Raw genomic sequence first — 27,116 nt, 5'->3', positions numbered from 1 at the left:
TTTTTCCTTTTTCTGGTTTCTATTTTTGGTTTCTTTTTTCATTTAATGATTAGTTTTGATGTTAAAATACATTTTCGAATACGCTGCTAATAGTAATATATATGTGTACTTCGCACGCGTAAGTTTTTGTTCGAACTTTGTACATAAATAACAAACGAATATACGCGTACATGCATATATATATGATGATCGTATATATACACACGTTATTTTATGTACATATAATATGTGCATACATACATACATATATATATATATATATATATATATATATATATATATATATATATATATATATATATATATATATATACACTACTGGAAACAGAGACTTTACCGAGTGTCAAAAATCGGGCACTCGGCAAAGACCTTCTTTGCCGAGTGCTACACTCGGCAAAGACCTTCTTTGCCGAGTGCTACACTCGGCAAAGAATTGCACTCGGCAAAGAGTTCTTTGCCGAGTGCCGGGCACTCGGCAAACAACGGCACTCGGCAAAGGACTTCTTTGCCGAGTGCCAGACTCTCGGCAAAATCTCTACACTCGGCATAGGCTGCCCGCGAAACGGCGTTCGGTCACGGCGTTCTTTGCCGAGTGCCTGCTGTTAGGCACTCGGCAAAGATTTGATTTTTTTTTAAAAAAAAATTCTTTGCCGAGTGCCCCAGATCTGGCACTCGGCAAAGATTTATTTTTTTTAAAAAAATTCTTTGCCGAGTGTCTCAGATCTGGCGCTCGGCAAAGAATTTTTTTTTAAAAAAATACTTTGCCGAGTGCCCCTAGCACAGCACTCGGCAAAGATTTAATTTTTTTTATAATTTCTTTGCCGAGTGCTCCTGTGGATGCACTCGGCAAAGAGGAAATTTTTTTAAAAAAAAATTAAAACACTCTTTGCCGAGTGCCTTATGCCTGACGCTCAGCAAAGACACCCTTTGCCGAGTGCCATGCCCCGGCACTCGGCAAAGTTTTTTTTTGTTTTTTTGTTTTTGGCCTCTAATTTTTTTGTGGAGCCCTTTTAAAGCACCAGGAATTCCTAGTTACAATTTGGGGATTTTTTATGACTTTTTGATATATTTAGTTACTTTATTTCGTTTACTTGAATTTTTCCGAAAAATAGAAATTTGAACTGCACATGGTACGAATAATGAAGTTTAATGATTCAAAAATTGATAGTCATGTTAGTGAGTGTTGTGAGAGGCCATATCAGGAACGGACCCGAAATTTTGGACATCTTGTTCACGAAACATGTCCGCGAAATTGCGTGTGAAGTGTTTTTAAATTCTATAAAAAGCAAACGAAGTCCGAAAATCATGAAACTTGTTGAGATGTCGTGATATCATATGTGGAGGCTATGATAAAAATTTCAAAAAATTTTGTGCACGTTGTCACGTACGATGCTTACAAATCAGGACATCTCTACATGTGATATCTGAAGCGCAATGTGGAGATGTCCTGGTTTGTAAGCATCGTACGTGACAACGTGCATCAAACATTCTCAAATTTTTATCATAGCCTCCACATATGATATCACGACATCTCAACAAATTTCATGATTTTCGGACTTCGTTTGCTTTTTATAGAATTTAAAAACACTTCGCACGCAAGTTCGCGGTCATGTTTCGTGAACAAGATGTCCGAAATTTCGGGTCCGTTCCTGGATACGGCCTCACACTACACTCACTAACATGACTATCATTTTTTGAATCATTAAATTCCATTATTCGTACCACAGGCAGTTCAAATTTATATTTTTCGAAAAAATTCAAGTAAATAAAATAAAGTAACTAAATATATAAAAAGACCACAAAAAATCTCCAAATTTTAATTAGGAGTTCCTGGTACTTTAAAAGGGCTGCATAAAAAATTTAGAGGCCAAAAACAAAAAAAATAAAAAAACTTTGCCGAGTGCCGGGGCATAGCACTCGGCAAAGGGGGTCTTTGCCGAGTGCCAAGGATAAGACACTCGGCAAAGAAGGTTCTGAATTTTTTTTAAAAATTTCCTCTTTATGCCGTCAGCCGGATCGGGGCACTCGACAAAGTTAACTCCTTTGCCGAGTGCCTCCCTGATCCAGCGCTCGGCAAAGGGGCGGGTGGGGGCACTTAAGCGAGTTCGCCCGGGCACAGTCCAAGCCACACAGAGAGCCCCCGCGCGCGCCACTCCTGGCCGTCCCCGCGCCCGCTAGCCACTCCCCGTGTGCCGCGCCCGCCAGCCACCGGGCCCCGCCGACGCCGCGCGCCGCGCGCCGCCCGCCGCAGCCCCTCCCCGCGCCCCAGCCGGATGGAGGCGTCAGCTCCGGCAGAAGGTGGGGGAGGCAGCGCCGCCACGCGGAGCAGCCCGGCGGCCATGCACGCCACCAACGACGACGCCGCGGCCAGCGAAGGTGATGCCTCGCGACCTGCTTCGAGTGTGTCTGCTTCGATTCCGGTTCTGTAACGCGGTTGTTGGGGGGTGTTGGTCACCACATGTTCGTCGATTTGCCAACTAGGGAGTGCGCTTTGCCCGTGCTACTTTGCTAGCTTTTTACGAAGACACAGACTGGACGCTTAGTAGTTAGGAGTAGAAGGGTTGTGAAAAAATTGTGTAACTTCACGGTAGATTTTACATTTTATTTCAACTTCATGAGACTGTAACATTGGGGCGTGTCTGAGAACCTGATGCGAAATGCTATTTGATTCCTTACTACAGATAAATGGTGTATTTACAATTAAGATAATGAAAGCGTCAGGGCAGGCACTAGCAAAATTAAAGATTGCTGTGCTCTAACTTTTCTTTTACATTAGTGCAACTAAGTGGACTATACTTTAGAGACCTTAACTAGTATGGAGATGTCTATACTATACTACTGTTACTTTCTGGGACAAAGTTTTCATTGTGTTGTTTGATTTGAGTATTTGGAGGTAAAAAATTTCTTGTTTTTCTAGATCTGGCTATTCAAACTACAATCTTAGATTCCGCTTGGTTCAAAGCAAGCAAACGGTTGTGTGCTTATATAAGCTGTCAGCAGTTGCGAGAAGTCGATACATCAAAAATACTAGAAATGTTCCAGAAATTTCAAGCCTAGGCCTCTGTAGTTATGCTCGTTACTGATTCTGTCACTAACAATTAGGTTTTCCTTAAGGACAAGAGGAACTGGCAAAGGATCTTTATGTTCCTTGAGTGGAGGATAAGAACAGTAATATGCGGATGCTCAAAATCACCACCATGGATGATTTAGTTAAGAATTCAATGAACATTCTGGAACCATCACCTGTGGATGCTACCGGGAATGATCGTGAAGATGGTATGAAATTTCATTTCCATGTTACTGCAAAAAGCTTTCTCCACATCTATATATATAAGTTACTGCATCGATGGGGTGTTTAAGTTGACATGTATTCACTACCTGCCCTGTCTAATGTATATAAGTTACTGCATCCATGGGGTGGTTAACTTTACATGTATTCACTACTTCTGATCCTCTTTTTATCCTTGCAGTATTGTCATCATCTTCCCCTGTTGATCTTTTGTTATTGCCTAGTATGTCCTCTATCATTTACTTCATAAATGCTCCGTCACATGAACTGGGGTAGCTTGTCACTCCAATTTTGATGTGAAAGTCCCTCCTTGCGGCAAGGGGATATACAGTGCTATAGAAATGTTCCATTTTTTATTTTTCTGTGTAAGAAATCAAGTATAAAGGTAAGCAAGAGGTATGCTGCAGTTACCAATTCGTTGTCAACTGAACTATCTCTCTGTGTATCATCCCTTTTTGCAGGTTGGGTCCTTCCAATTTGTAATTGGATTGACCCAAACTCCTAAACAATTTCATGCACTATACTAAAATATCCTTTTAGAACTATCTATTTGTCAATTATTCACTATATGTCTGCCTCTTATCCTATTTCTGTTGTATCTCACAGATATTTGTGTTTAAACACATACAAGGAGACGTGTTGTTTACTGAGTAGCAGTAGTAGTCAAGTCTTATATTCCATACAGAAAATTCAAGTCACCTTTTGTCAAGTTCTCACTAATGTGTATCCACTGATTTATAGTAGCAAATAAATGGTCCTTGGAGAAGCATAAAGTACTAGTTACCATAGCAGAAAAAGTTCCTTTTTCGTTTGGTTTCAGAGGTAGCCGTTCCGTCCTGTTTGGAAGAAAACTCTCTTTGTCTCGTTGTGAGAACTTCAAAACATAAAATGGATAATGAACTTTTGCAAAATATTACTTTCAGATTCAAGTAGAATTGCAAGTTAGAGTGACCACTACATGTTACAGAATTGGACATTTCTTTTTCTTGATGTGCCTGTAGCCTGCACAATAACTTATCCATCTATTTCAGAAAAAGGTGAAGTAATAAGCACGCATTACAAGCTATTTTCTGCTGATATTCGTGACATACCAAAACTGGATTCAGTTATTCGCATGGCTGAAATGGATCCTAGGTAAGCTTCTTTTCTCTTCTGATATGAAAACATGTTGAACTAGAAAATATGCCACACAATATAGGGACACCATCAATTAGGATACATGCATGATGTAGTTTCTATGTCTTTTTAATATAAACCAAGCTTTCAAGTGTTTGATATAACTTTCTGTTGTCATCAGCTTGCGAACCTTTATAATTGCAGAGTGTGTGCTTATTTACCTTGACCCGACTGCCACTGGTGCTATCGTGAGTTGGGCATCTCAAAGTTCTCCACTGCTGTCTTTTTCTTATATGAGCAGGTCGAATCATTCTCATGGTGTACTATATTTTGCCTCTTAGGTGTAGCCTTTGGAATTGATGGCTAATGTTTTGATGCAGATTCATCCTGATGATGCATTTGGGGAGCAAAGAATTTTTTTTTTAAAAAAAAATCAAACTTTACCGAGTGCTAGCCAGAGGTCACTCGGCAAAGAAATTTAAAAAAAAAAATCAAACTTTGCCGAGTGCCAGCCAGAGGGCACTTGGCAAAGGATTTTTTTTTAAAAAAAAATTCAAACTTTGCCGAGTGCCAGCCAGAGGGCACTCGGCAAAGAATTTTTTTTTTTTAAAAAAAAAAAATTCAAACTTTGCCGAGTGCCGGCCATAGGGCACTCGGCAAATAAATTTTTTTTAAAAAAAATTCAAACTTTGCCGAGTGCCAGCCATAGGGCACTCGGCAAAGAAATTTAAAAAAAAAAAAATCAAACTTTGCCGAGCGCCGGCCAGGGGCACTCGGCAAAGAATTTTTTTTAAAAAAATAAAAAATCTTTGCCGAGTGCCTGCAGGGTTGGCACTCGGCAAAGAGACTGTCAACGGGACCGGCGCCGTGACGGTCGCTTTTCTTTGCCGAGTGCCCCCGGGGCACTCGGCAAAGCCTTTGCCGAGTGTCCGATAAAAGACACTCGGCAAAGAGGGCTTTGCCGATCAAATTTTTGCCGTGTGTTCTTTGCCGAGTGCTGCACTCGGCAAAGGCTTTGCCGAGTGCAATTTGGCCTTTGCCGAGTGCCTCAAGCACTTGGCAAAGAACCTGAATTCAGTAGTGATATATATATATTGTTTATGTCCTTAGCAATTCACTCCTCGAGATTTGGCATCCACGAAGCCGGAGAATTCTCCGCTTGGCATTATGGGTGTATGATGATGGGAGTGGGGCATGGTCAACGACGATGACGATCGCGTCATTTCTTGCTCCTGCTGGCCGTGGAGCAACTGGCGCTGGGTCATTTCTTGCGCGTTCAGATCACCGAAGAGGTTGGTGCCTATCCTACGGATTGCGCTAAGCTCCGAGAGGAAGGGCGAGGGAAAGGGAGTGCGTGAGCCGGCTGCTTGGGCGTGGGCGGCGTTTCGCCACCGTCCCTGGCGAAGGCGAGATCTGATGGAACTGGGATGACGACGAACCTGACGCGGAGCCGCCAGTGGCAGCAGAGCCGCGAGAAGCGAGGAGGCCGGGCAACGGTGCCGGTGCCGGCGGCGGACAGAGCGATGCAACCGATGGCGACGAGCGGCGCTGGGACTGGGAGTGCGTCGATGAGGACACGAGGAAAGCGGACGACATGGAACCGTGAATCGAGCGAGAGGAGGATGAAGAACCTGAGATGGCAGGGGAGGAAGCGGTGGTGTTGGCCGCTGGTTTCTTGTGCTGCCGCCCCATGGTTCCGAACAAGAGTACGAACGAGACGAGCGGCAAAGAATCTGGCGGCGGCGGCGGCGGGGCGAACAGCTGGAATGGGAGCGCCGCCCGAGCTGCCGAGCAAATGGAGAAAGAAATGGGAGACAGGAGCGTACTGACTTTGACGGCAGACGTCTGAGGGTTTCGGGAGGAACCAGATTTTCGAAGCTTTCTAAGGCCTGGTTTAGATTGCAAATCAGTATTTGGCACTGTAGCACTTTCGTTTGTATTTGATAATTATTGTCTAATCATGGTCTAATTAGGCTTAAAAGATTCGTCTCGTAATTTACAATCAAACTATGTAATTAGTTATTTTTTTATCTACATTTAATACTCCATGAATGTGTCCAAAGATTTGATGGGACGAAGAGAGAGTGAAAAAACTTACAATCTAAACAAGGCCTAGGGCGATCGGATATTCTTTTGTTTGATGGAAGTGGGACTGTGGGAGATATCTCCCTAAAAAAAAGATACGTTTTCTTCTTTTTTTTTTTTAGTGGAATCTCCCCAGATACGTGCATTTATAATTTCTTATAGGGGCTTTTTTTTCTTTTTGATTTGAGGGTGTATATGGGCTTACACTGGCTGTTCATAATTTGCAGATTCGTGACACGGGCTAATGCTTCCAACTATCTTCGCGCCACATAGGGTAGTCAGTCCATGTGAATGAGTATACCGCTGCTGCTCTTCTCCAATGAGCCCTTCCGCTGCCATGCCCACCATGGATGACAACCCCCTCTTCGACCTCGACCTTTCCCACGACAACGCCTCGTCCATCGCCAACTCCTCCTCCTCTTCCTCCTCCGTTGACGGTGATGTCCCTCCCGTCATGACTCCTTCGACCGCCGTCCTCCAGACCGTGAACATCCGGAATCACGTTCCAGTCACCCTGGAGCTCACCGAGCCCAACTACGATGAGTTGCGCAGCTTCTTGGACGCCTTCATTGGCAAGTTCAACCACGACAGTAATCTCTTTTCCTCTCCGACGGCCACCCAGCGCCGTGATCCGGAGTGGCGAGTCCGCGACCAGTGCATCATCAGCTGGCTCTACAATTCCATCTCCAAGGACCTCATTGCCATCATTCGCGCTCCCAAGGCCTCAGCGTTCACCATCTGGCACAAGATCCGCGACCAGTTCCGCGACAACGAGCTGCACCGCGCCGTCTACTTGGAGGCCGAGTACCGCAACCTCGTTCACACTACGTCAGATTCGTACAGTAGGAACGGGGGCATTTTTACTGTAGGGGCAGCTGGGGTTAGGGGCGCCCCTACAGTGGGCGTCCTCGGGGCCCAGCAGCCCAGCCGCCCCTACAGATGGCACTGTAGGGGCGGCTGGTAACCTGAGCCGCCCCTACAGTTGGGGCTGATCTGTAGGGGCGGCTCAATCACCAGCCGCCCCTGCAGTGACCATTTGTAGGGGTGGCTGCCACCAGCCGCCCTTGCTGTTCGACTGTAGGGGCGGCTGAATCACCAGCCGCCCCTACTGATGGTGCACGAATAAATAGCAGCCACCCCTTCTTCCACCTCGGGACATACTCTTCTACCAAAAAAAAGGTTGGGAGGCCTTTGGCTCTTCCTAAAAATTGTTCTACTAAAGGAGAAGGTTTTGATCTCAAATCCTTTGGTGGAGAGGCTCTAAAAGGTAAGGAAATGCTTCTCCAACTCTTTATTTGAAGTTTAATTCGTTGGTTAATGAGTAATTTGATTTTTGGTTTTCTCTCTTTTCCATGGAGCTTGAGCTAGTTATGAGTGAAATTGGACCCTAATTTTCACTATACTAGGGTAAATTAGGTAGGGAAGTAAGATTGCACCCTTTGTTAGTACATCTTTGTTGATTTTGGTGTAGTATTAGTGAAGTTTGATGCATGTGTTATGAAACCCTGTATCTAGATCTAGATCTAGGATTTTGTTTTTTTATTCTTTTTCAATTTTTTATGTGACTAGGGTTTGCATGTAGGTGAATGTGTAAGATTTTAATTGTTGCTAATGTGTAAAATATCCTCTACCATGGCTACTAATTATCATTTAATATTTATTTTGATTTCTTTCTATAATGTGTGTTTTTAATTAGTTATGGATAAATAGACCATTAATTAATTATCCTCTACCATGAAATTGGAATGGAGTTTGCATGAAAGGTAGTGGATGAAATATTAAATGTTGCTAATTGTTTTCTTTGAAATTGTTTATTTGAACCAATTAATTTATATTTTAAAATATTTATGCATTAATAGTCAATTAATTAACTATCCTCTACTACCATGGTGCGTGTCTCAGATATATACAATTATTCTCGAGTAATATTCTTTTTTTGGTTGTTTTGTTTCTATAAGGTGGACTATAGGAACTCTTGGATGTATGGTTTGTTAAGACACGACGCTCTTTTCTGTGATGAGGTGGACAAATTCATCAAAGCCGCAGAGAAGCATGCAGCGACGTTGAAAGAGAATAGTGATACGATTATTTGTCCCTGCAAAGATTGCAAGAACCTTATTGCATTTCGAGATGTGAGTACCATCAAAGAACATCTAATTAGGAGAGGATTTGTTCCAGACTAGACAGTGTGGATTCATCATGGTGAAACAGTGGTTGTTGATGACAGCGACGATGATCTAGCTGATGAAGCTGAAACCCAAGCATACTTGTCCCGATTCACAGACAATCTTGAGCAACAAATGGATCGTAACTATGGCAATCAATAAGGTGGTGGCTTTAGCAATGAACAAGGTGGTGATGATGCTGGTGGTGCCAACAATGATGGTGAAGCACGTGAGGGGGACGCAGATGACGGTGACAACTTGGACGAAATGCTTGGGGCCTCTGGACCAGAAATATTAGAAAAGAGCAAGAGAGGTCTAGAAAATCTTGAGAGGGTGACAAAAGCATTGAAGAAGACTGTGTATGATGCTGAGAAGGGCTGTTCGACATACTTCACACTGCTACGTTTTGTGCTTGAGCTACTCATCTTGAAGGCTAAGTACGGCTGGTCGGACTGCAATTTTGATGATCTATTGTGCCTCATGTCACGGTTGCTCCCACGACCAAACATAGTTCCCGCCAACACATACCAAGCGAAGAAGGTTATAAGTCCACTCACATTGGGGGTTAAAAAAATCCATGCATGCCCCAACCACTGCATCCTTTTTTGGCGTGGCACATCGTTCGAGACTTTAGATACATGTCCTAGGTGTGGGACTAGTCGGTACAAGAACAATGACCTTCAAAGTGGGATGGAAGCCTCCACAGGAAAGATGAAGAAGGGTGGGAAGAAGGTGGTGCAAGAATCTTAGCCCCCAGAGGAAACTCCATTAGGCAATGATACAAATAAGAGAAGAATCCCTACCCTGGTTATGTGGTACTTGCCAGTGACCGACCGCTTGAGGCGTATGTTCCTAAACCCTAAGGAAGCTGCACTGATGACATGGTGGGATGATGAGCGCAAGGTGGATGATGATACGATCGCACACCCAGCCGATTGTAGCCAATGGCAATCGTTCGATGCCAAGTACAAAGCAGAATTCAGTGACGACCCACAGAATGTACGGTTCGGCTTGAGCACCGATGGAATGAATCCCTTCAGTGAGAGGATGACCGACCACAGCACATGGCCAGTCATCTTGACCATGTACAACCTCCCAACGTATTTGTGTTAGAAGAGGAAGTACCTTCTCCTCACCATTCTTATCTCCGGCCCCAAACAACCAGGCATTGATATAGATGTGTTCTTGGAGCCTCTGATGCAAGAAATGGAGAGGCTATGGAGGTATGGGGAGCCGATGTACGATGCGTTCCGGCGGGAGGACTTCATATGCAAAGCAATAATATTTGTTACTACCAATGATTACCCCACGTTGTTTGCCCTGTTTGGACAGTTCAAAGGCAAGACTGGATGCTTAGTCTATTTGGATGGTACTAAATGGGTGTTCCTAGATGGATCCAAGAAGATAGTTTACATAAGGAACCGACGCTTCTTAAAGACAGGTCATAAGTACTGCGACAAATTGTACCTAAGATACTATGGCAACATCCCGGAGGATGAACCCACTACAGAGAGACGTCGTAATGGAGAACATGTGTTCAGAATGGTCCAAAACATACATGTCGTCTATGGAAAGAAGAATCCGGATGGAACAATCAGAGATAGAAGCACACCTCCTATCGAAGGCGTACCATTCAAGAAGCAATCGATCTTCTTTTAGTACCTGCCTTATTGACCAGACTTGGAGGGCCCCCATGCCATTGATGCGATGCACGTGTAGAAGAATGTCTTTGAGAGTCTCATGGCTACCTTGATGGACACGGGCAAGTCAAAGGATGGTCTCAGATCACGGAAAGACATGGTACAGCTAAACATGATGCGGGAGCTTTGGCCGGTACAGTAAGATAATGGCAAGTACAGTCTTCCTGTAGCTAGCTTCAACCTAACCCTAGAGTAGAGGAGAGCTATATGCAATGTCCTTAGGGGGGTCAGAGTGCCGACTGGGTTTTCGGCGACCCCAAAGAAGCTAGTGTCAATGAAGGACCTATCATTAACAAACTGCAAGGCTCACGACTGTCATGTGATGCTGACAGTGTTCCTACCAATTACAATCAGGGCTATAAAGCCAGAGTTCCTAAAGATGGCCATCACCCGCATGTGCTACTTCTTTTCGAAGATCTCACATAAGACGATTCGTAGGCAAGAGCTGAGTGACCTACATGAATTCATGGTGGAGACCCAGAACCGGCTAGAGATGTGTTTACCTCAAGCTTTTTTTTGATATAATGGTACATCTCATGATTCACCTGGTTCATCAGATCAAGGCGCTGGGCCCTAGCTTCTTGCATGAAATGTGGTTCTACGAGCGGTTCATGTCAGTTCTAAGCCGATATGTGCATAACCAAACACACCTAGAGGGCTCCATGATAGAGGGTTACAATTCCAAAGAAGTCATCGAGTGCTGCCAAGAGTGGCTAAAAGTACAGAGAGAGATTGGTAATCCCGATTCTCATTACAAGGGAAGGCTAGCTAGGAAGGGCACAAGTGGTAGGAAAGTGTTCCTCGACAATGATTACAAAGAGATGAGTCTGGCGCATTACGGTGTCTTGCAGAGTATGGCAGTATGCAACCATACATTGATGAACACATGGCTATCATTATGGCCGAGAGGAATGGTCGTTCAGATGATTGGGTCATGAAACAGCATAAGCAACGCCTGACATCATGGTTGAAGGACCAGAACATACAGCCTGGAGAAACCATAGATTCTATTACCATCAGTCGGTTGGCGGCCGGGCCATCAAAATAGGTGACGTCTTGGAATGCTTAAGACATCAATGGGTACACATACTATACCGACACAAAGGATAGGAAATCAGTGAATCAGAACAGCGGCGTCCGAATAGATGCTCTCGACGGAGTGGGGCAAAAGGTCCTGTACTTTGGCATAATTGAAGATATATGGGAACTTGACTATGGAAGGGATATAATGGTGGCCCTATTTCGATGCCGCTGGATAAAGCAACATCAATTCAATGAGATCGGACAGAGAGTCGTCGACCTCCAGAATGTAGGCTACCAGGATGACCCTTGGGTGCTCGCTGAATGTGTCGCGCAAGTCTTCTATATGCCTGACCCGCAAAGTAACCTCCCCCCAAAGAAGAAGACAAAGCATGTGGTGGCCTCTAGAAAACAACATATCATCAGAGTTGATGGCGTGGACGATGTTGAAGCTTACAATAAGTGTGATCAGATGCCGCTATTCACAGACTTTTGTAAGAAGATCGAGGCTGTGGAAAAGAACCTGCCCAAAGATGTATTGCCATGAGAACAAAAAGGTGTCAAGGGGAAAGTTGTCATGGTGGGCTAGCTAGTTTATGTAAGTGTGTCAGTGTTTGTAAGACTACATTCATGTATGTGTGTGTGAGACTACATTTATGTATGTGTGTGTGAGACTACATTCATGTATGTGTGTGAGAGACTACATTCATATATGTTTGTGAACAATGTGTACTAAAAATTTATCAAATTATGAAATTACCAAAATAAAAGTTGTAGATCTCCATGAGTTATTCAACTTTGGTATTCATTACTTTTTCAGTTGAAATGATTTGGGGGTCCAAATTATGGTTTCAACTTCTCTTTTTTCAAATTTCAAAATTTGAAAGGTTCAAATTTAGTCAAATGACAAGATAACCAAAATAAAACTTGTAGATCTTGATGAGTTGAACAACTTTTGTATTCATCACTTTTACATCTGAAATCATTTAGGGTTTGAAAATTTAGTTTGAACTTGTCAAATTTCAAATTTTAAAATGTGTAAAACATTGTCACGTCTAAGTTTGATCAAACTTAAATGCTGAATCATGATTTTAGAAATTTTTAGGAAAAAAACCATCACATTTGGGGGTTAGTATGAGGGAGAACAACTAATTACAAAGTTTACCCACAGATTAAAAAGAGAAATCACACTGTTCTAGATGATCCTTACATGATCACAGTGAACAGTGTGATTTTTTTTAACCTGTGGGTCAACTTTGTAACTAGTTTTTCTTCCTCATACTAACTCCAAATCTGATGATTTTTTTCCTAAAATTTTCTAAAATCATTCTCTATCAATTTGTTTTGTTGGTTTTGTCAATATATACATATGAAAAGTTTGAGCAATTTAAATTTTAAAAAAATGCAACTTCAGACAAGATTTTGGTACCTCAAATGATTTCAGCTGAAAAAGTGATAAATACCAAAGTTGAATAACTCATCAAGATCTACAACTTTTGTATTGGTCATTTCTTCATATGACAAAGTGGTAATGACATTGTTCACAAATGTGACACATCTCTCATAGGGTTTTATAAACTATATGAGACATGTGTAAGATTAGTGAACAATGTGTGCTAAGAATTTATTAAATAAAGAAATGACCAAAATAAAAGTTGTAGATATTCATGAGTTGAACAACTTTGGTATTCATCACTTTTTATGTTGAAATCAATTTGGGTCTCAAATTTTGGTTCGAACTTGTCGTTTTTCAAAATTTCAAATTTGAAAGGTTCAAATTTTGTCAAATGACAAGATCACTAAAATAAAAGTTGTAGATATTAATGAGTTGAACAACTTTGGTATTCATCCCTTTTTATGTTGAAATCATTTTGGGTCTCAAATTTTGGTTCGAACTTGTCATTTTTTAAAATTTCAAATTTGAAAGGTTCAAATTTTGTCAAATGACAAGATGACCAAAATAAAAGTTGTAGATCTTCATGACCTCTACAACTTTGATGTTCAACTTTGATTTTCATTTAAGATCATTTGGTGTCTCAAAATTATTTTAGTAGTTTTGATTTTAATTTTTTTAAATTTAAAATTTTTCCCCATTTTTAAAGGTTCAATTTTTCAATTTTAAACTGTTGTAGTTGTCTTAGTTATTGTATATGTAAATATATATATAAAAAAATAATTATAAAATTTTGTATTGTATTATTTATTATTTACATTTGAATAATTCATTTTGATTTAGAATTTTGAAAAAAATCAACTGTAGGGGCGGTTTATAACCTCAGCCGCCCCTACAGTTTCTCTGTAGGGGCGGCTTATAACTTCAGACACCCCTATAGTGGCTCTGAGGTATATCAGTGATCGTCGCTGTGGCCGCCCGTTAAGTGTTGGGCGAAATCTGCCTGTGGACACCGTCAGGCTGCCCAATTTTCTCGGCGGCTAGGGTTTGGGAGCGCTCGCCCGCGGCACGAAGGAACCGAGGAAGGAAGGAACCCCGCCGCACCGAGGAGGCGAGGACCGCAGGCACAGGCAGGCTCCTGACGTGTCTTCGGCGGCCGGCCCCCTCCCTCTCCCTCTCCGCTCACCCAGATCCGGAGCGTCGTCAACACCGTCTCCTGCATCTGGCGGGACTGAGGGCGCCGGCGATCTCCCTGCCCTGCTCCTGCCGAACGCACGGCGGCGGGGACGCTACCCGCACTGGCACGGCTACGGGTTCAGCTTCAGTGTCGACCTCGGTGACATCTGCACCGGCCTTGCCATCGGGAAGGAAATCACCCTCCCTTGACCCCTCACTGTGGCAGGGGGCGGATCCTTGTCGCGTGCCAGGAGCTCGAGTCTTCGTCGGTCCCTTCGTCAGATCTTCATCGTGCCCCTGTCGCCCAGAGGAGGACCTTCTGGCCCACCGCTGACGCCTTTTCCATGTGAGTATCCTCGCCCCCATCCCCATTTTCCTACCTCTTCGTTTTCCCTGGAAGTGGATCTCACTCATTGATTTAGGGTTGATTCCATTCAGTTGCAGTGCATTGCTATGTTTCCTAGAACGTCCCCAATAGCTCGTACGCACACACATTTCCACCTCCTTGTTTGTAGGACAGATTAGTTTTGCTTGATGCGGATCACTATTCAGTTTCCATGGCGATGGTACTAGGTGTAAGTACAGTGACATCATTATGGCCTTGTTTTAATGCAATATCTGCATCATAAAGAATATGGTCAATCAATTGAATTTGCAGCATTTGGCTTAGCGAGTTTGTTAGTAGTATACAGCATTAGAAGGAAAAAACAGGATTAGACGTAGGAGATGTTACTAAAAATCATTGGAAACTTACGTTCATGTGAAACTCTGGCATCAGCATTAGCATACGAGTCCATTCTTTGCTCAAAAAGTGATGTAAATTTCACATAAGCCTGCATTAGAAAATAAGAAGTCCTTAGCACTGTAAGATTTACAAAAAATAGTATATATTGACTGGACCTCAAGAGGTCAATTCTCATATGAAGAGTATTAGTGGCTACCTTTGCATAAGGGTCACCAGATTCCTGATGCAAGAGTGGTCGAGATGCAGTTCCTACAGCAGCAATTCTTCTTGCAAGTGCATCCAGTGGAACGTTCGGGCGCTAGTGCTGCCGCCCTTAATGGAGTCCGCACTCCATAAACTTCCAGGATTTATATATGTTTTGGATGTTAGAAACTGGACGGTAATCACAAAAAAGGAGTATTAAAAACAAGGTTTAGTCAAACCTTAAAACTTATGGCATCCATATTTCTAAAATGATTTAGTTGAAAACATGTAAGTTATATGTCTAGGCCCCGGTGGCTACGCTGGCAAGCAAGAGGTCTTTAGGAAGATGGACGCAGAGGCCGAAGCTGCCGGGAATACGGAAGTGTCGAAGTTGAAGCCACACCTTAAACAGTGGATATACGCGAGGAGTGTCGATTCATCCGGTAGTAGCCTCAAGTTTGCTAAGCCGGAGACCGGAGAGGTAGTATCAAAGATACTGAAATTTGCTGAAGATAAGAAGAAGGGCGCATTCAACCCTTCTAGAGAGAGGGACGAGCTTACCGTTGCCTTGGGAAACCCCGAGCACACAGGACGCACCAGGGGGCTAGGGAAGAGGATGTCCTAGAAGCATGGATTCGTAGAGGAGAGGCACATGTACAAGAAACATGGCAGAGACCGAGAGTCTAATCTTGAGCGCCAAGTGAAGGCTCTAGTTGAAAAGATGTTGGTGGAGAAAGGACTGTCTACGATGGAGCCACAGACACCAATGGGGCTGCCTAGAGAACTGGCGGTAGTTGGCAGCCCTCCGGATGTTCCCAGCCGTCAAGGTTCCAATGCAACCAGAACCCCCGTCGATCGCATACGGGCGCTATCCAGTTGCAAATTGGTGGTTCTGATGGGCAGGCAAAACATGATAATTGAGGTGGCAATGGGCGTGGCACATCCTTCGGGCGGCACGTGGCACAATAGGGACATCCCGCAGGACTACACTCGGGTCGAGGTGCATACCGTGAAGCCTGAGTTCATGACTTGGAAGATAGAACACCCTACTCCTGAGGGGCTCGTGTTACTCGGAAACGTCATGAACCAGTTCATCCTTTGGCACAGACGGGACATTGTATTAACCGAGTCTTCGCCAACTCCGACTGAAGTTCATCCTCTGGAGCGACCCGTCGAGGACGGGGAGGTATACTCACCGGCCCATGACCATGACCACCACACGCTAGAGACTTCTCCACCTCGTACCGAGCAAGGGCATGATGACATGCCACATCCTTCTCCACCTCGTATCGAGCATGGGCATGATGACATGCCACGTCCTTCTCCAGCTCATACCGAGCAAAGGCATGATGAGATGCAACATCCTTCTCAACAAGTGCAGCCGATACATGAAAAACAAGTGTCTCATGAACAGCAATTGCCTCGTGAACAGCCGATACGTGAAGAACAAGTGGCCCCTGGAGCAGGTGATGCACAAGTTGACAAGGACGTGCCCGAATGGGAAGCTCAAAACAAAATCCCAATCAAGATAAGGCCATTGTATGTGGGCATTAATGACGTCTCATCGATGCACAAGTGGATGGCCCATGACCAGTTCAAGCCTAAGAACCAAGTAAAAGAATTCAGAGCACCAACTTCTGAGGAGGGCACCACTGAGGAGGGCACCACTAGCAAACTTCACAAAGGGTTTAACAAGTATTCATCTGTTGATAACCTCAAATGGTCAAATGATTGCCCAAATAAATATGAAAAAGGCAAGAACTTCCTACCAAACCGAGTCATATAGTGCTTGCCACGTGGAATGAGAAAGTTCCACGATTGGTACTTGTGTGCTCAGATAACTGAACTAGAAATCTTACAAGCATGGATCCCTGCCGGCACATTTGGAGCCCTAGGTGGGCAAATTGCCGTTGAGTTTAAGGATATCTAGGCATGCTTCCACCTCGGACGAATGGAAATGAATCTGATTCGCATATGGTGCCTGTAAGTCCTTGCCCTCTCGATATGATATAAATGTAATCTTTTAATTTTATTGTAACTAACCCGTGCTGTGATTTGTAGAATGCAAGCGGACTTTGTGAAAAAAGAGGCCAGCTCTAAAACACGGGTATATAGACCCTTCACCTATAGCATCAATAAATTTTAATTACCCTAAAGAGTGGAAACTAGATTGCAAAGAACTAGGAGCTGGAAAGACACTTAAGAAGAAAGAGGACATCAGGAACAAGAAAATATTGGAAGAGTCCCTCAAGGTTGTGGCATATATTGCCCTATGTTTTAAAAATCTCTAACAACACGATAATATATGGATACCATACCACTTCAAGTAAGTTCGACTGTATACTTAGCTTTGTTCAATATACTTTGTTCGATGTAAAAGAGCTTATGTGTTCCTACTATGACTAAATTCATGCAGCGATCACTAGATTTGCATAGGCGTTCCGGTCTCACATAGCATGGCATGGGTCTTTGATTCAGCGGATTTCCCAGTCGAGACATACAAAGACTTCATAACGATTGTCAAGACGTATACATATTGACAATCCTCATTTTAGCTACTATGTTTGTATACATGCTTGTAAGGTTCAATGGGGGATACTAACAAGTTGCATTTGCTAAAACCATTGGAATAGGGCATTCAGGCACTATGTCCAGGAACATAAGGGGAGGCATCATCCAAATAGGAAGGAAAAGTTGTATGTCAAAACTCTATGTGCGGTAAGTGTCATTTACTTTGGTATTCCATATATTACATGTCTGTCAATAGCATTACTTAACATCTCCATATGCAAAACACACAGTGCTCCAAGCAGAAGCCTGGGAATCTATATTGTGGATACTACATATGTATTATGATGAGTACCATCGGTGGCTACAACAGAAACCCCAATCTGGTAAGTTTGAACCTCTTCGCTCGTAGTATGAAAAGTTCACATATGTTGTGATATAGTAAACCTAAACTTGTTCTCTTGTAGTTGGAGAAAGATAAAGACACAAGAAGGAACCCATACAAGGATGACGAGCTCTTAGAGATGGTCGGCGACCTTTGCAACTTCATAATGGACCAGATTGTGTATCATAAAGGCACTTACCATCATCTTCTTTCCAACTTAGGTAGTAATCCTCTGTACCAACACCTTTAGGAGACTGATAGGTTAGGCCTAGGCCGTTGATGACAATGTGGACTTGTGGTATGATTTGGATCAGACTTTGGAATGGTTTGGACTTTGTTTTGCATGTAGACTTGTGGTTTTCTTAATGGACTATGTTATAATGATGGACTTCATAATGGACTATGTTGTAATGATGGACTTTTGTGAATTATGATTTGTGATGATGTTCTAAATAATGGTCTTGTGTTTGTGGATGTATATATGTATATTTGTGGCGGTCAGATTCGAATTTGAATTATATATATGTGGTCAGATTTGAATTTGAATTATTTTTTTTGCTGGAAAATCCACTGTAGGGGCGGTTCTTGATTGAACTGCCCTTACAAATACACACAGTAGGGGCGGTTGGTGATACAGCCGCCCTTACAGAAGTCCACTATAGGGGCGGTTGATATTATCAGCCACCCTTACAGAGGGAACTGTAGGAGCGGCTAAAAACACCAGCCGCCCCTACAGAGGGCACTACAGGGGCAGTTAGGAAACCGCCCCTACAGAGGCACCATTTGTAGGAACACCCTAGGAAGGGTGGCTGGCGCAGCCACCCCTATAGAGGCTCTAGAGCTGCCCCTACAATTAACTTCTATAGTAGTGTCAAGGGGCATGGACATCAAGCAGTACACCGGTCGGCTCAAGCAGCTCACCGATGCACTGCGCAACGTGAGGCAACCCATTCGCGAGGCCAGCCAGGTCCTCAATCTCCTCCGTGGCCTTAGCTCCATGTACTGCCATGTAATCCTAGTGATCACGGCGAAGCAACCGCCGCACACCTTCCTCTCGACGTGCTCCTATCTTCTTCTAGAGGAACACTACAATCAGGAGCATGCCAAGACGGCGACGCAATGCGCTTTGCTCGCCACCGGTGGCATGCACTCGTCCACTCCTTCTCCAACTGACATCAGTTCTAGCTTCGGCTTGGGGTCTACCATAGCTGCATCAAGGCCCCCGACGCCTTCTCAGAGTGTGCCCCACGCTCTAACAACTGCCGCGGTCGTGGGCATGGCCGTGGTTGTGGCGGTCACCATGGCGGTTCTAGCACCCCTCGCCCTCCTACAGCTTAGACGCCAGGTCTCAACCCCTAGACCGGCATGGTGTAGGCGTGGCCCATGCCATTCTGTGCTCCCGGCGCTGGCCTGCTCGGCCCTCGCCCCAGCACTTCTCCACATCAGGCATACTTCGCCGGTTCTCCACATCACACATCCTATGCCGGCCTCGCACCCACTGCTCCATCCGGCTACACTCCGCCTCCCGCCATGGATCCTTGGAACCATCAGGCTCTGCTCCTTGCCCTGAACATGAGCACGACGTCGCCGACTGGTCCCTAGCCAACAAAATGGTACCTGGACACTGGCGCATCATCACACATGGCCTCCAACGCTGGTAAATTCCCGGCTGCCCAACCTATTCTTCATTCTCCTCTAATCACCATTGGCAACGGCGTCAAAATGCCGGTCGCCCATAGGGCAACCACCTCTATCCCCACCACCAAATCTCCCCTCTTACTCAGCAATGTTCTTGTTTCTCCATCTTTAGTCAAGAACCTGATTTTAGTTTGTTCTCTCACCCGCGATAACAACGTTTTAGTTGAGTTTGACCCTTTCGGTTTCTCTATCAAGGATCTTCCAACACGTTCGGTGATCCTCCGATGTGATAGCGTCGGCAAGCTATACCCACTGGCCTCCCCTCCACCGGAAGCCCTCTCAACCACAACACCAAGCGTGGAGCTCTGGCATCAACGATTGGGTCACCCAGGGTGCCGCGCATTCCACCAAACGCTACCCAACATTGAGTTCACCTTCACCAGAGAGCTGCCCCAGTCTTGTGAAGCCTGTCAACTCGGTAAACACGTTCGTTTGCCATTTCAATCATCTCATTTAGTGTCTTTTGTTCCCTTTCAGCTTGTACATGCCGATGTATGGACATCACCCATTTCTAGTTTCTTAGGCTTTAAGTACTATCTTGTTCTTATAGATGATTTCACTCATTATGTATGGACAATTCCCTTGTGTGTAAAATCTGATGTTCTTCAATGTCTACTACATTTCCATGCATATGTCTGCACCCAGTTTTAGCTTCCCCTCATAGCACTGTAGACTGACAATGGCAAGGAGTCCAACAACCTTGCTCTTCGTCAACACCTCGCCTCTAGTGGCGTCACGCTGCGGCTCTCCTATTCTTATACCTCTCCCCAAAACAGGAAAGCTGAGCGTATCCTATGGACACTAAATGACTGTGTCCGCTGCCTTCTCCTCCATGCTGGCATCCCTTAATCCTTTTGGGTCGAAGCATTGGCCACAGCCACTCATCTTCTGAACAGACGTCCCTATCAGGCCAGCGGCTGTTCGAACGCCTGCTCGGTTCACCCACTTCCTACGATCATCTGAGAGTATTCGGGTGCCTGTGTTACCCCAATCAGGTAGCCACGACGCCTAACAAGCTCCGTGCTCGCTCCATGCCATGCGCGCTACTTGGCTACCTAGCGGATCATCGAGGTTATAAATGTCTCGACCTCCAATCTTGTTGGGTGATTACTTCTCGTCACGTCGTTTTCGATAAAACCCAATTCCCTCTCCTCTCCTTGCGGCCATCGGCAACGCTGACAATAGCTGGATGAGCTACAGTGTCTGACGACACCATCCTGCTCCAACCCAATCCTGAACGGCGGCTCCACATTGTACCTTCAGCATGCCCACCTGCTCTTCCCCAGCTATCCTCTTTGGTTTCCACCCCCATTGCCACCGCCGGTTTGCCGATCGCCACCACTGACTCACCAGCCGTTGCCGCAGCCAATTTTGGTTCGCCAATCATCGCGGCCAGTTCACTACCAGCTGTCGCGCCACCTGAACCCCATCCCATTATCATGCGTGCGCGGGGGCATTCATAAACCAAATCCCAAATATGCTCTCGCCTGGTCCACAGCCGAGATTTCCCCGATCCCTTTCATCTGCTCGCATAGCTCTCAAGGATCCCAACTAGCGCGCAGCCATGGCTGCGGAGTTCAACGCACTCCAACGCAACCACACATGGCGTCTTGTCGATCGACCGTGGGGTGCCAACATCGTGTCTGGCAAATGGGTGTTCAAGCATAAACTCAATCCCAACGGCACTCTAGAAAGGTACAAGGCTCGTTGGGTGGTTCGGGGATTCACTCAACGCGCCAGCATCGACATCAATGAAACCTTCACTCCCGTCATGAAGCCTACGATGATCCGGACGGTCCTCACCATTGCTACATCCCGGTCCTCACCATTGCTACATCCCATCGCTGGTCCACCAAGCAGCTCAACGTCTCCAACGCCTTTCTCCATGGCCACCTGAAGGAGCATGTTCTGTGTCAGCAACCTACGGGTTTTGTTGACACCGAACACCTGTCTGTGGTCTGCCTCCTCGACAAGTCATTGTACGACATGCGACAAGCACCACGCGTGTGGTTCACCGCTTCGCCACCTTCGCTATCACACTCGGCTTCTGGGCGACATGGTCTGACTCATCACTTTTCGTGCTGTGACATGGCGGCTACATTGTCTACCTCCTTTTGTATGTCAACGACATTGTTCTCACTGGCTCCAGCACCGGTCTACTACAACACATCGTCGACCGCCTCTGTGCCGAATTCGCCGTCGAAGACATGGGCGAGCTTCGATTCTTCTTGGGCATCGACGTGAAGCACACTGCCGACGGCTTCTATCTCTCCCAGGAATGCTATGCCAAAGACATCCTAGAGTGTGCCGCCATGATGAATTGCAAGCCTGTTCCCACGCTGATCGATGCCAAGGGCAAACTCTCCACCAATGGTGCACTGATCGACGATGCCTCTTCCTACCACAGCTTGGCTGGCACGCTCATGTACCTGACCGTGACAAGACTAGACCTTGCTTTTGCTATGCAGTAAGCTTGCCTGCATATGCACGATCCACGCGTGCCACACCTCACCATGCTTAAGCGGATTCTTTGGTACGTCTATGAGACGACGTCGCTCGGCCTCCACCTCCGCTCGTCCGCCAACCTCGACGTCATAGCGTACTCCGACGCCAACTGGGCCGGATGCCTAGGCACGCAATGCTCCACATCTAGCTTCTATGCGTTCCTTGGCGACGTGCTTGTTTCATGGTCCTCCAAGTGACAGCCAACGGTATCCTGTTCCAGCGCTGAAGCCAAATACCGCGCTGTGGCGAACGCGGACGCCGAGTGCATCTGGCTACGTCAGCTGCTGGACAAGCTCCATTGTGGCATCAAGAAAGCGACGATGGTGTTCTGCGACAATGTCTCCATGGTCTACATGTCCTCCTACCCTATCCACCACAAGTGCACGAAGCATATCAACCTCAACATACATTTTGTCCGGGAACACGTTCAACTCGGTGAGCTTCGCTTTCTACATGTTTCGACCAGCGAACAATACGCGGACATCATGACGAAGGGGCTCCCCACTGCTATGTTTGAAGCTTTTCGGTCTAGTCTTTGCGTCGTTCATACCACATGCCAGACTGCCAGGGGGGTGTTGAGAATATGTATTGAGTCTGTACATGCACTGTCTAGCCAACCGCTGGTCAATGGGCGCAGTCACCACACTCCCACGCACACACGCGCACGCCGTGCGCAACTAGCCTAGGATCGGTTGCCTGGAGAGCAACCTCCCTGTTGTACACTATATGTACACAATGAGATCAATGTACAATGGTTGTCGGCCCTATTGTTCCTCTCTACAAAAATCCGTACTCCCTTCAGGTTGGTAAAATAAGTCGTTTTGGAAAAGGTTTGGGTCAAACATTGGGAATATAAATAATGAATAATATTTAGGTTGAGTTTGGAAATGTGAAAACCATATGAATAGATTTGTCTTAAAAAATTCTTTCATAAAACTATACATATATCACTTTTTAATAAATATTTTTATAAAAATAAGTTGTCAAAGTTATGCTTTGGAGACTGTGTCGCTGTCCAAAACGACTTGTTTTACCAACCTTGAGGGAGTACTTTGTATGCCCAACATGACAGACCCATAAGTCAACTCCACCTCCCACCTTACTCTTCTCTCTTCTCGGCTCTATTATCTCTCTTCCCACTTGAGCTCTCTCTTCCCTAGGTGGCACGGATTGAAAGGTGTGGCATGTGTCGTTCATTGTCATAGCCCTTGCTTCCATGTCTCCTCGTGACAACTGAGATGGTGATGACTGATGAGGGCATTATAGGGACCGCTCTCAAAGCGCTACTGTGTCTGACACAGTTGTGAGCGATGCTAGATGGCTTCTTGTTCTGCTACTTCGAGAACTTAGGTCGAAACTCATAACGACCGTGATGTAGACTAGGCCCGATCTTCCAAAATATATGATAGCATCGATTAATGGAGACTCGATGTTCACGATCTAGGCTTCAAACCAAGACTGATTCGGACCCCCACAACCGTTACACCACTGCTCCGTTGGTTATCAACCACGCGAACGCGATTGACCTCGCCGAGAAGGCTTTCCTCCAAGCGAATAGAGAACACAAGCAAGAACAGGATGAACACAATCTGAAATTACAAATAAATATGAGGCTTATGAAAATAAGGAGTTCAAGTCTTTATTCGAAAGGACTAATCGCCACAGGCGAACAAGATCAAGAACTGGGGCCCTGGTTCACAGCAAGCAGCCTTGGCGACATAGTTGCAGCAAAACAATGTCTGTTTTATGAGGAAATCAAGAACTAAACAAAACCCAAACCATAAGGAGATCAATGGCTGGTATTTATAGAGTCTTAGACGTCACCCCCCTGGACGCGCCCCCTAATGGGCCCAAACACGATACACGGTCCAACGGACCAAAAGACGATGTCGCAGCACCCTGACAGATTCTGAATGCTGACTTGTTTCGACAATTTATGTTGATTCCAAAGGGCTTTTGATGTGAGACCAATTGGATTGGCTTCCTTATCCAATTATCTTTTCATCCATATGTGGATCATCGAAAACGGAGTTTGGATGCGTCCTGGGTGACCAGTTTAAGGCAGACTGGTCCTAGAACTCGAGATGGGCTCTAACTTTAGTTGGACTGGGCCTCCACCATGCTGCTGCTCCACCTCCTCCTCGCCCATGCTGCTCCTCCTCCTCTCCTTGGCTTGTATGCGATGAAGAAGTGATGTCCTCATCATCCTCCCTTTCTTGAATTGAAGTCGTCCTCAACTAAAGTAGATCGTCTCCTCCATTGGATGACAGCAACGATGGCTCTGGAAGAAGACGTTCATCTTGGCGCCCAATCCTTCGCAAAGGCGGCTGCCTTGGTGGATTCCCTGCTGGGAAGTCATCCTCCTCCTACAAAAGGTTAGTACCAACAAGAGGCATAGCACTAGAAGCAGGACCAAGTGGACATATAGGTGATGTACAAGTTAAAGCATAACAAGGTTCATCATGATCAGCAAGAACAGATTTAAGAGCAAATAAAACTTCTTTTATGTTACTTGATGGTTCATTTGTTGGCTTGCTAAAGTCTTTATCATGGCCTTTCTTTTTCTTTTCAGCAAGTTCTTTTTCATATTGCACAATTTCAGTAGGAGTTAAAGGAAGTAAAGCAATGGTCTTTCCCTTAAATATAAAATTATATCTATTTTGCCTACCATGATGTAGAGCATTATTATCATATTGCCAAGGGTGGCCTAATAAAAGTGAACAAGCTTGCATAGGCACGACATCAAAATTAGCATAATCATGGTATGACCCGATAGAAAAATGCACACGAGCAGATTGTGTTACATTTGCCTTACCACTGTTGTTGAACCACTGAACATGGTATGAATATGGAAGAGCACATATAGATAAACCAAGAGTCTTGAACTTACCAAGTTATTGCTGCTCCCTCCATCAATTATAGCACGAACACGGAAATTATTGACAATATGAACATTTAAAACAAATTATGGCGTTGTAGCTTGTCTACTGGCCATAGTTTTAAATAGCGGGCTAAGGTGTTTAGCGGTATACCTCTAAATCAGCTAATAGCGGAGCTAAATCAGGCTATAGTGAGATATAGCAGCTAAATTATACATGAACACAAATAGCGGCACCCTGTCTTAAAAGGCTATAGCGGGCTATAGCGGCAGCTATAGCAAGAGATTTAAAACATTGCTACTGGCTCAACTTGTGTACTCAAAACACGCTGAACAAGGATTGATTTGTAGTCTGCAGTGCATGCCACACTATCAATTACCTCATCAGGATCTTTAGCACTATCCGCAAATTTATCTGCATAAAGATCAGTTGCAAGTGCAAATTCATTCTCTTCATCACTAGCACTAGCATACCCACCATCATCAGTAGCAATATATGCGCGTTTGCTGTGGCATTCTTTAGCAATATGTCCCATGCCCTTACAGTGGTGGCACACAACTTTAGAAGAGCTGCTAGAGGAAGGTGTAGCAGATCCACTTGAAGGAGGTGTGATAGGAGAACTCTTCTTTACAGGCTGGTGGTGTTTAGACATTAGAAAATTTACTCACCTCGGTTGGACATGAAGAAATGGATGGAGTCGTGGATGGAGTCGTGGATCACCTAGGTTGTCGTCCCTATACTTCCCTTTCAGCTTTAATAGCATAATGATATAATTGGGAAAATCTAGTCCATTCTTTATAGTCAAGAACATCCTGTATTTCACGACGCAAACCTCCAAAAAATCTAGAACACTTATTCATATCATCCTCTTGTATGTTACTATGTGCTAGACCAATTAAAAGTTCCTGGTAATATTCCTCAATAGTTTTACTACCTTGATTTAAACGTTGCTGTTTTAATCGTAGATCACGCCGATAGTATGGTGGAACAAATCTTGATTTCATTCGTCGTTTAAGTATAGTCCAGGTTTAAGGTATTTAAGCATTAGCATTAGCATTATTGCAAATATCATTCCACCAAAAAAGAGCAAAACTAGTAAACTCACTAGTAGCAAGTCTAACTCTATATTCTTTAAGTACTTGATAGGAGCTAAATTTTTGATCTACAACCATGTCCCAATCTAAATATGCTTCAGGATCAGCAGAACCAGAAAAAGGAGGTATCTTAAACTTGGTTTTAGAGAAATGATCATTATTACCTTGGTTGTTACCTCCCATACCGCGTCGGTTAAAGTTCAATCGATTACGGTTACGTGCATCCTCAGCACGTCGTTGAGCTTTGGCTTCAGCCTCTGCGTCGCCATCGTCCTCCTCAGAGAGATCATCATCATCATCTTCAGGACATGGTTCAGGATGTCGTTGTTCAACATCTTCAATCCTCTTGGCCAAATTGGTGATTTGTTGAAGGATCTTATTGAACTTGTCATCAAGAACGACATGAAGCTCATTCTTAGAAACACAGTCATTAAAATCTGTAAGTGCATCCTTGTTTCCTTGGCCGCTGCCTTCGGCTTTTCCTGACATGATTAATAGAAAGGAGAAGACAACACAATAGTATTATCCCTACCAACTACTTAGGTTGTGGACAAGGAAAAATAAGACACTCAACTCTCAAGCGTCTTACCATGGTCTTACAAGTGTTCTTATCAAAGCAACATGTGGTGCAATCGGTTGGTGACTGTGATACCGTTGTAGCTTGAGTGTAACAGTTGCAAGGTGTACCTGTACTTGGTTAGAAGAAAGTGGAGCTTAGACAGGCACAATATAGTAGCAAGGAATAGCAAATTTCGTAACTGAATAGCAAAGCTGAATAAGTATCCCAAGTAATTGTCTTAGTTGCTGGCCTACTCATATTCCAAGTACCGGATGTATCAAGTGATATGAACGTCAAGAATATGATTAGGAACAAGGTAGAAATCGACACACGCAAACACAGCTCAAATGGCGCTCTCTATGTGCTCCTCTAGATATTGTACCTCTTTTACCCCTCTCTTTTTTCTATTTTTTGGTTGTCGTTGTTTTTTTGAGAAATTTCAACTTTTTCTTTTTATTTTTTTGATATTTTTTCTTCACTTAGGAGCACAAAAGAAGTAACCAAAGAAAATATAAGCTTAAACAAGTGAAAGACGTGGCCTGTGGAATTTTCAGAAGATGTGCTTGAAATCGACAAAAACCTTGTAACCACGAAAAGAGGATCTTGTGACCACTTT

General features: G+C 44.5%; 1 long non-coding RNA gene across 3 annotated transcripts; it reads left to right on the top strand.

Annotated features, from left to right (window-relative positions):
• Window positions 1-2,077: 2,077 nt before the first annotated feature.
• On the top strand, window positions 2,078-4,875 carry LOC136546011 (uncharacterized). 3 transcript variants are annotated; one of them, XR_010781214.1, is made up of 5 exons: window positions 2,078-2,376; window positions 3,103-3,276; window positions 3,471-4,423; window positions 4,610-4,706; window positions 4,786-4,875. It is a non-coding gene; the product is annotated as an uncharacterized lncRNA (long non-coding RNA). The 3 variants fall into 3 exon arrangements; XR_010781213.1 differs by having other exon boundaries at window positions 3,115-3,276; window positions 4,610-4,857; XR_010781212.1 differs by having other exon boundaries at window positions 4,610-4,857.
• The last annotated feature ends 22,241 nt before the right edge of the window (window positions 4,876-27,116 follow it).

Source organism: Miscanthus floridulus, chromosome 3 (genome assembly GCF_019320115.1).
Source record: "Miscanthus floridulus cultivar M001 chromosome 3, ASM1932011v1, whole genome shotgun sequence".
NCBI classification, from domain to species: Eukaryota; Viridiplantae; Streptophyta; class Magnoliopsida; order Poales; family Poaceae; genus Miscanthus; species Miscanthus floridulus.
This window is presented reverse-complemented; position numbering and strand designations above follow the sequence as displayed.